Source organism: Lepeophtheirus salmonis, chromosome 2, assembly GCF_016086655.4.
Source record: "Lepeophtheirus salmonis chromosome 2, UVic_Lsal_1.4, whole genome shotgun sequence".
Classification (NCBI taxonomy): Eukaryota; Metazoa; Arthropoda; class Copepoda; order Siphonostomatoida; family Caligidae; genus Lepeophtheirus; species Lepeophtheirus salmonis.
In genome coordinates, this window is record NC_052132.2 from 129802 (window position 1) to 140627 (window position 10826).

Below are 10826 nucleotides of genomic sequence, written 5' to 3' on the forward strand. Positions count from 1 at the left end.
AAGAAATGGAACCGAAAAGGTTTTTTTTTGTCAGTTGACTTGTGTAACAAAGAAAGTAGTAAATTAAATGATATAAAAGTTCCGCATAAAAACCGAAGATATATATAAAATCTCCATTAAACCAACTTCAATATGAACATTTTTTTAGTACTACTCTATTAATTTGTATTTATCAAACTTTGTGCTATGTGCAATAGCATAGATAAAAGCGAAATATCGGATGCGTCAACATAAAAATAATCTTGAACAAAAATCAGAAATAAGAGAAAATCCTAATTATTTTTTTCACTTCTTATTCAAATTTGTGGGACGGGTTAAAATACCCAATAATTATATATATATTTGCATCAAATAAATTTGCCAATTTCTCATTCTTTTATTTATTACTTCAGATGCAATTTACAGCACACCCAATCGGTAAATAAAAATAACTTTTTGATAGAAATTGAGGATAATTCTTTGAAGAATACAAATGTAATTGACATAAAATTTGATGGGAAATAGTTCTAGCTTGCTTTTGTGTTGACAGGCAAAATATATGAAATATATTTTGAATACAAGTCTATTGAATAAACGAATAGACATAAACTTGTACCCATAACTTAAAACTAAGATTGATTGTATCATAAAACAAATCGTATAGATCGAAATATCCAATGAAACTGTCGTGATAAGTGACTGTATTTTTGCGATTTATAGATTCAAAAATAATCTGATAACTTTGCAATCTATTTTATATATTTTTTTTGAAAACATGGCATAAATATTTATACGGAGTGATCTATTAAAACCCGAACACTTTGTATTTTAAAATTAAACGAGATATAGTTTATTAATTACCAATTTAAATTCTACAAAAATAATACTGTGAATAGATGCGTGTCTGAGCCCTCTTATTCATTAACGTAGCCGCTCCTAGTGGCAATGATAGCTTCCAGGCGGGGGTGGAAGGCCTAGAACTCACTGGGGATATAGTCCTCTGTCATGGCGTACCAGTGCTAATTGACAGTGGTTTTTGGTGGCTGCAGTGTTTGGATGACGGACACTGCAGGCCTTCCCATTGACATGCATTCAAAAAGTGGGGTGGAGGGGTTGGCATCAGGGCTGAAAGGGGCCAAAAGTTTTCGTCCTAGAGATCATTAAAAAGGATCCTGCGAACAAGGAGATGGGTTTCTATCATTGTTGGTATCAAAAGTGGCCTCTTCACCCTCATAAGGCTCTTTCTTCACAATTTTTTTATAGCCCTCTAGACAGTCTGGTGTGAAATCTAGAGATATCTTGTATGGCCCCTCAAGGACTTGAGGGGATTCACCTGGGGTATTTTATTTAACTCCTTCAGATCCAGTTTGGCCTTTTTGAAAGAGCCATTCTTCCTCTCCAACGTTTTGGAATTGCCAAATACGAAGATGTTGGTCCTGGAGACGCCCAGTTGCTAGGAGTGTGCCAATGGAAATTCGTCTATCACCTTCAAGTGTCATTTTTTCAACCTATATGTAAGCTAGACAGCTCAACTTTGTTGTTTTTTGTAACTAATTGTGTATGCTTTAATACATCGAAATATGAATAAAATTCTATCACTCAACCTTAATTAATTATTGTATTACTAAGGCTTCAGATTTGAGTGGACCACCCGGTAAGATACTATCAAAGAATGCAAATATCGTTTTTATAAAAGTCTTCATTACAATGTGGGTCCAGATATCGAGATACAAATTCATAAATCAATAGTTGAGACATTTTAAGCCAACAATGAAGGGCTGAAGTTTTTAATTTTCTGAGCTGTCATCATAATTTTTCATTCTTGAAGAAAGAACATCGAAATAGAAAGTAACTGCATTTATTTGTACTCATCAAGATGGGGCCTAATACAGAGGATTTGTTGGAAAGTTTGAAGAGTAATTCCTTGTTAGAGTCAGAGTTGATGATCGACAGCAGAATACCAGACTACGTCATTGCCAGATATATATATACCTTTATCAAGCATAGGTCATAATCAAAGCCTATAATGGTTGATTTATAACTACTATTTATAAAAAATAAAAATTATCATTGTTAGTAATATTAATACCTTTAACATAAGTAAATTAAAATTTAAAAAAACGTCAAAGTGTAAAGAAATAATTAACAAACATAAAATAATCCTTAAATATAAATAACATAAATACGTTAGACAAAAAATAAAAATTAACTAAAAATAGCTTGAGGTCAGCTGCACTTCCTTGGCCAAAGTATAGAGATACCACTATTTAGAATTTCAGAGACTAAGGGATCTATAATGAAAACTATGATCGCAAATGTCTAAATTTGGTTTTGTGAGGTAAATGGTGTTGAAATCCGAGAGTCTTGCTTCGTGGAAATGGTAGCCATTGTTTTGTATGAATTAAGGGAGGGGGGGGATTTATCATTTTGTTTAAAACTCGTTGGAGTGTATTAATATCCTTAATGACACGTACGTCTATGAGTGATGAGGTAAAAAGGTCTTTTGATTTTGCATTGATAGTTGTCGTTATTTCTGAATTTGGGGGAAAAACAATAAAAACCTAGCTGGCACCTTTTTTAGGAACTTAATCAAGTAGTTTCTGGAAGGATTCCAGATAAAATGTCCATATCATTCAGATTGGGAACACAAAAAAGCTTATATTCATAGTTAAACCATGAACGAAGGGTAACGCATTTTGAAGCTTCTTTTAATGATTCCCAAGATATGGGGTGATCCTTTTTTTTTTTTTTTTACATTTACAGCTGATATCATCCCAAATATTAATTAAATTGACAGAATCATAATGTCATTTTTGGTTTTAATGTTTTTTTTATCATATCCAAAGTGATTAGTCTTTATAACTCTCCATATATAAGTTAACGACAACAGCTTTTATTGGACTTTGAGCATTCATACTTATTTAACAAATCACTTTTTGAGTTGCTTCTCTAAAAAAATAATTATTTATTATTATAAAGAGCAATTATCTCACAACCTCCTTGTCTGTGAAAAATATTTGTATAATGTAGTTTGAAAAATGTAGATCTTTGAAAAAAATATATTTGACACCTCATTATAAAATGATTTTATACATAATATTATAATTATTTTGAAATAGAAAGAAAAATTTATGGCTTTAGAGATGATCCAGAAAAAAAAAAAAAAAATAATATCCGTAGATACCAAGATCTTGATGCATTATATACATATATATATTTATTTAAAAAGGAACACATCTTTTCACTAAAATCTGTTTGCATCTTTTGATATATGTATGTATGTGTTTATATTTATTAAAAAACTTTCAAATGAATTTATTAGGTGCTTTAAAATGTAGCACATTGATGTGTATATAGATATATTTTAAATGAATTTATATCACAATTTTTTTTAAAGCTACGGAATACTAATAATATAATAAGATTTTCCCACAGCTACAGAAATATTTGTTTAATATAATAAATTAATGGTACGTCCGTACAAAACAATCTCGAATAGTTATTAAGAAAAATAAATATTCTCAATATGCTTTTCACTTCATAAAAACATACGGGCATGTGTCAATAAATATAGATTTCTGTCAATTATGGGCTTGATATTCAAATTTCGGGGATGAAGTGAAACATCCAACTCTCCACGATGCTTCATCAATAATAGTCTGAAGGGTCGAAGTCGGGAGAGGATGGTGGCCAGAAGTCCAAGGATCAAAATTTACAAATTTGGACTTAAGACAGGTTGGGTTTTTGTTTTTGCTGAACGACAGGGAGCCTCATTCTACTCCCACAAATAATAACTATTGAGGCAATTTTCATTCAACGAGTTTGCATTGTACATAAGCACCTTGTAGTAGACCTTTGTGTCGAGAGACTGATTCTGTTCGAAAATTTAGGGTGGGCATCCTCTTCCAGTGACTGCAAATTATCTCAAAGACCATAATGGGGGAGGGATTCTTTGTGTGGTTATTCTTCATTCTACTTTTTTATGGCATAGACAGTGACCAGAGACACCACAACAATGGCTACAATCTCCTTTGGGTTCTTTTGAGCTTGAAGTTGAGTGACAATATTTTTCCAATTTGGTTCTTGGTAATTTATTAGAATCAACAAAAATGACAGTTTCTTATTTGTTTTCTTTAGATAAACTGAAACAAACGCTAATCAGATGTTGTTAATTAGCATCAAAGTTGTTCAAGTTTATTTCCGGGCACTCTGTATGGTCAAACATTACCTTTAGATCTTAACTGTTCTATCTCTACTACTTAGATAGAAAAAAAAACTCTTTATAAGGAAAGGAATAATGAGTCACGGATTTGCGATCAGTAGTCTATTTCCAAAGAATTCATTAACTCGTCTATGATTAGAAATAAATGAATGTTTAACGGTCAATACTAAAGGTAAAATTCGAACCTGTAAAATGAGAAAATAAAAAGTAAAAATTACCATAGGTGGAAAGGGTTGTGAAAAGGGCAAAAATGTTCGCGACAATATTATCTAGAGCCCTTTATTTTAAATTATGTTTTTTATTTTGTTATATATACATTTTTTTATATATATAGTGTTTAAACAACTTCAACAGCCAAATATTTATTTATCGATGCTCCAACCTAGCACTCGATTGTTCTGGCTGTTGTAAACCAGTTCCATAGTGAAGATCTTCTCGTCAGTCTAAATGATTGAAATGTGCGTACAGGCATTGAGCAGTTTCAGTAGCTCTTTCTGGCCATTGTGGTCTCGCTGAGACGCTGCCGCTTTTGTAGACGATACGGCTTCATCCTTAGGTCCTCCTAAACATGGTTTCTCGAGATACACCACCCTGATGAGTCCTCTTTCTCATGAAACGCTTCTTTTTGTGGTTGATCTTCGACCTCGTTACCTCGATCAACCTGGGAGTTCTCATGGACCTCGGGTAACCACTTCTGGGCCTGTCATCGATCCTCCAGTCTCCTTATATCGCTTGATCGTGTAGTAGACCGGTTACTTGTACCCATTGAGGTCTTTCAGGGCATTGGTTGTGGCCCTACAGCTCTTTCCTTCCAAATGAAGTGAAATGATGGCCTGCTTCGAGTTCTTCATGTCGTTGTTAGATGCTCAAATTCTCGTTTTAGAAAAAATGTAGGCCTGTATATCAAAATAAGAAGAAATGCCAAAATAAAAATGATTAATAAATATTATAGATTAAAAACTTTCCCCCTCAATAATAGCCTATTTGTTGATTAGTTCATTCATGAACTTGATTGGTTAATTCTATCAAGCAACGTGCATTAATATTTTGTAAGCAAATGCAATAGAATAATCTTTTCACTAATATTTTCAAGTAAATAGTTGCAATTTGTACCCAATTGTATTATATTGATTTGAGAAGTTATGTGTGAAGAAATTAGAACTGTAATTGAATAGGCTGATTTTTGAATTTCTAAAATTTGACGAGAAAGATTCAAGGCTTAGGGCATCAACTCATCTTCCTGTGGGTCACACTCCAACAGAGGTGGCCAGTCATAAGACAATCTACAATGTTAAGAAGGGGCTAAACCACAAGCAGGCCATAGAGATAAAAGAGGGCTCCCCCCCCCCAAAAAAAAAAAAAACCATCAATAAATGCTGATGTGCAGAATGACACCATCATAAAGGATCCAACAAAGTATCTCCACGCCCATCCCAAAAATCTCAACGTCATTCACACGAATATCTTCAAAAATATTATAAAAGTTGGGCAGAAAGTCCCTGGTGAGGTCTGAGAGGCCCCTCCTCACAGCCATCATGAAGATGACCCATCTTCAACGTTGCCAGGGACTCCTCAACAACAGGAAGATTGTCGCTAGACAGAGTCATCCTTTTCTCTGATGAGATGACATTTGACGTCGATCCCGTCTATAATGGCCATAATGACCGTTATGTCAGCTTAGGCAAAATCAAAGAGGACCTTCGAACTGTGACCAGCACCAAAGATCCAGTATCAAACATGACACCAGGCATTGTTGCCTCCAATGACATTGTGGTGTCCCTGATCTGGAGGCTTATAGACTCACAACAGCCGTGTACATTGAAGTTTTCAAAACTAAACTGCTCCCCTAGGTCCAGGTAAATTTCCCCAACGGCAGCATTGTCTTTGAGCAACATGGGGTCCCTGCTCATAACCCCAAAATGACACAGACCTTCTTAGCTAACAACATCGCTTTCTGGCACAAGAGAATGGGACCACCATGGAGTACGGATGTCAATTACCTCGACATTTTTTTTCTGGCTGCACATCGAGAGGGGGATTTTAGCTCTGTCACCCAAACGTTGAAGCCATGAAGGCTTCCGCCGACGTGGAGTTGGGTACCATGGAATCAAACTTCATTCGACTTACTTGCAAGAGGATTGTCACCATCTTTGAGAACAATGGCGTCCAAATAGTATAAATTAATTTAATATTAGGCTATGTATCAGAAAATGATTAATAAAGATTTTTGTTAAATGTATAATTAAAGAATGGAAGGCTATTTCCTTTTTTCTGTCTAAGTGTGTAAGTCTCAAGTTTCCACCCAGTATTTGTCAAAAATTATTTTTAATATTTAAATCAGTGTTTTACACATTATTTAAAATTAAGTTAGTCATTCTTTTTTCTTTTGCAAATTTTTGAATGAACGAATATTAATTTCATAAGTAGGTGCCATCAGGTTTGACACACTGGGTAAAGTTAATACAAATATTCTATGTATACTACATGTTTGATCTTAAACTCATTAGGAAAATGCAAAAAAAATTTATACAAAACAAGAATAGAATCTCAACACTTCATTTAGATATACATAATTTTATTTCTTATAAACTATACTCATCTATTATTGATACAAAGCAATGTATCAATATAAATGCAATCTGCAAATGAAAGAAACTAAATATAGAATAATGTAGTGATTTAGAAAAAAATCTTAATGAAGTTAAATAATTGACTCATAGTGAATATTATACAGAGGTATAATTAGAATTGTTTATACAGGATGCGTGGACAAAATCTGCCGCTTCAAAAAAAAAAAACAAAAAAAAACTACATGCTTATTTTATAATATTTATTGATAAAATAAAAAACAAATGTCTTTATTAGGGTATAGAGCAGCTATTTATTAAAAGTAGCCGCCGTCTGCGGCCAAACCCCGCTCAATTCGGCTACGAAACCGAGAACAGGCATTTTGGATCTGCGCTGTTTCTATCTCACTGAATTTTTCCTTGATGCAGGTGATACGAGACTGCTTGGTGTTATGGGAGGAACAATTGGCCATGTTCTCCACGTTAGGACCAGACAAAGTAGTCCAAAGGGTTCAAATCTGGTGATGAGATAGGCCAAGAGGAGAAGGGTACGAACGCAAAAGTATTGCATTTCAACCATTCTTGTGTCCGCTTAGCTTTGTGGGCCGGAGCCGAGTCCTGCTGCCGCATCCACGGCCTGTCGTTGACAACATACTTGCCATGGCTCTCATGGAACGCTGGGGGTTCTCGTCGATGATGTCCCTGACCTTGTTGATGAAGGTGACGTCCCGGACAATCCTGGTGCTCTTCTCCTCCTTCTTCTTCCTGTCAACAACGTTCATCGGGTCCGATGACTCCTCCAGCTGCTTCCTGAGACTTCTGATCGTTCTAACGGGCATTGACAGAATGTCAGAGATGTCGGCATTGCTTAAATGTGATCACTAAGCATAATCTGAATAGCAGCGCACCTACGATCTCGCTCATTGAACATAATGACTTTTCTTGGGCACTTAAAATGATGCTATTACTACAAATGGTAAACAATAACTAAAGTCTATAATTTGGGAAATATTTTAACACTAAAAACAGACGGATCAGACATCAGTTGATGGAATAATGTTGTCTTTAAAATGCGCAGATTTTGTCCACACATCCTGTAATTTGACTTGCGGTAATGCAAAACCGAAAAAATGATATGATCACCCTGACAATTAGAATTTTGGAGGAGAATAAATCTTTATAAACAAAATAGTGAAACGCACCGGTTAGCTTGAGAAGCTACGAGCATATATTGAGCTCTCTTAGTCATTAATGTAGCTGCCTTTAGCAGTAATGATGGCTTCCAGGCGGCTAGAGCCCGCTGCGGATAAAGTCATCTTTTATGGGTTGTTTTGCTCATTAAATAGTTGTTTATGCATTAATCTATTGAAATATGAATTAATTTCAATCATTCAAATTTCATTATTTAAATTAAATTAGTAAGTGTTTCAGATTTCAAAAAACACCCGGTAAACAAACGTTGATGTCGTTGTTTTTGATTCAACAATTGCTTATAGTCTTGGAGTTGTGCAACTTAGATAAATTAACTTTTTTTTTCAGACCAAATGCAAACAGCTGTCAGTGAAGGACATATTCACTCCATCTCTGGCAATGATATAGGCAGAAAATACTTGGATGTCGATTCTCAATTCTTCTCTGAGTTCAATAAAGACATTAGAATTATCAGTAGTGATGAAGATCTGGTATATTTTTAGCTCACCTTTTTTTTTTTTTTTTGTAATTAGAAATCTGAAGAATGTTCCTTGTCTCAGCTGTTGTCATTATTATTTAGCTTCTGAATTAGAAAAATTCATGTTCTATTACATTTAGTTATATTCAAAACCTGATTGAATAATCGTGCGTGCTCATTAAAAGACTGGAACTAACCTTAAGTATTTTTTGCAGAGTTTTAACTGTAAATCCTTGTTTGACTCAGAGTAAAATTAAAGATCGACATTGGAGTAATTCTTGCCAATTTTCTTTTTATTTCCTTCTCTCTCCTGGTCACAGATGATGATAGCGTCATGACAGCTAAGTTACTCTCCTCTAAAACAATATTTAATTACCATATCCATTTTCGTTTTTTTATCATGCCCGAAATACACACGATTTACATGACTAATCATCAGTATCACACTCAGTCATTCCTGAGCACACGTACTTGTGATTAATTTTTAGGTAAATAATCTCTCTTTAAGGTGTTGAATAATTATTAAGATTGCAAACTAGAAAAAAATATCACTTGTGTCTTATTTCATACAACTCTAGGTATAACTATGTAGTGAATGTCCATATTGAAATATGGGCTGATTGCTTTGATAAGGCAATCCATTTTGCAAATTTCATTGTAATTTAATTTTCTTTGTCGAATATTAAAACTTGTATAATGCCAAGTTTTTGGAATGAAATAAATAACTCATAATGCAAAACTTGATTATAATTATTTGCTAGTCCAAATGTGAAAAAAAAAAATATATATATGTAGTATCACGGTTATAAATGTTTATGTTTATCTCTCAATAGGAATAGTGGTGAAAATATAATTCATAGATGGACTCAATGCAGCAAATCAGATGGAAATCAACTTTTACTAAATTTGCAAAATGAAGATGATATTCCGTAACTATTGAATTCACACAAAATTAATCATGATCCAAAATTAAAAAAGTAAAAATGTCTAATAATAAGCTGGGAAAAAGTAATTTCGTATTTTTCACTGTATTTTAAAGATATATAAGATGTGCTCAATCAACCGATTTAAGCCAAGTATGCCCGTTCTGCTCGATAACTTATTGCTATAGTGAATCCAACTTCATAATGCCCTTTCATAGAATCCCTTGTTCATATTTGCAACAAACTTTGTACCCCCAAGTGCGTTTGCCATTGATAGGAACTTGTGACTATAGTGATATAATCACTTGGTGTTGTCTTGATTATGTCTTGTGGTCTCCTATTCACCAATGCTGTCCACTTTTGTTTGATCACATGTTTCAAACTGTCGTTTATTCATAGAAGAGGGCAGAATTAAGCGGGGGGGATTATCAGTAGTAAAAATGTAAAATATGGTTGCGTCCTTTGAAATCTCCATCTCGACGCATGATTATACACGACTAACTCAGCCAAGCATTTGTAGATATACTCAAACCTTTACAACACTTTATCGTATGATCCGATATGACCAATAATGAAGAAGATATACTTACTTAAAAAAGGGGCGGGAAGTAGGAAATTACTTTTTCCTCAACCTAAATGTTTTTTATATCATAGATATTAACATAGAGACAAAATATTTCACATACGTATTTCCTTTAATTATAGGTTTTGTATTCAAATTTTTGGGATAAATTTATTATTAACTATACATGCTTGAAATCCTCATTTAATATATACAACTTAATTTGGCCTACGCTTATACTGTTAGAATATATCAATTTCAAATTTTTATGTGTGATAACAAGTTTCCAATTTGGGGTGTCCCTGGAGAATTGGTTAGAATAATTTGTTGATGGATATTGAGCATAATTTTTTAAGTACCATTGTAATCCAGACTTCATTTTGAGAAAAATCATTCCAGCTTGCTTTTGTGTTGACAGGCCACATATTGAATATGTTTTGAGTATTTCATTTTCGATAAGTTTACAAATAAATGCTTATTTCCATAGTATCTTATCTCCACTAATTAATAATTTGATGAATGTGTCCGCTTAATTTGTAGATATATAGTGAGTAACTACAGTAGGGATCCCGATTCGAATTTGGAGAAGGAGTTATATCATTGATAGGTAGAGTGCTTCCTAAAATTAGTCATTTCCTAAATGTCCACCCTTCAATACTCTTTTCGTGACTTTATACTATTTAATTGTTGTGAAAACAAGCTCGGGGTAAGCTTATAAGCACTTATCTGAAACAAATGTAGCTTGTCATTTAAACTATAAGGTCCAATTATATCAACTCAACTTAAATTTTACCCAAGAACTTAGGATGTCATAGTATTTAAGCAGACTTATTTTTAAGTCCAGTTGGATATACAGAGCGGTGACCCAAAACATACAGTAGCATATTAAATTATAAAAAATTTG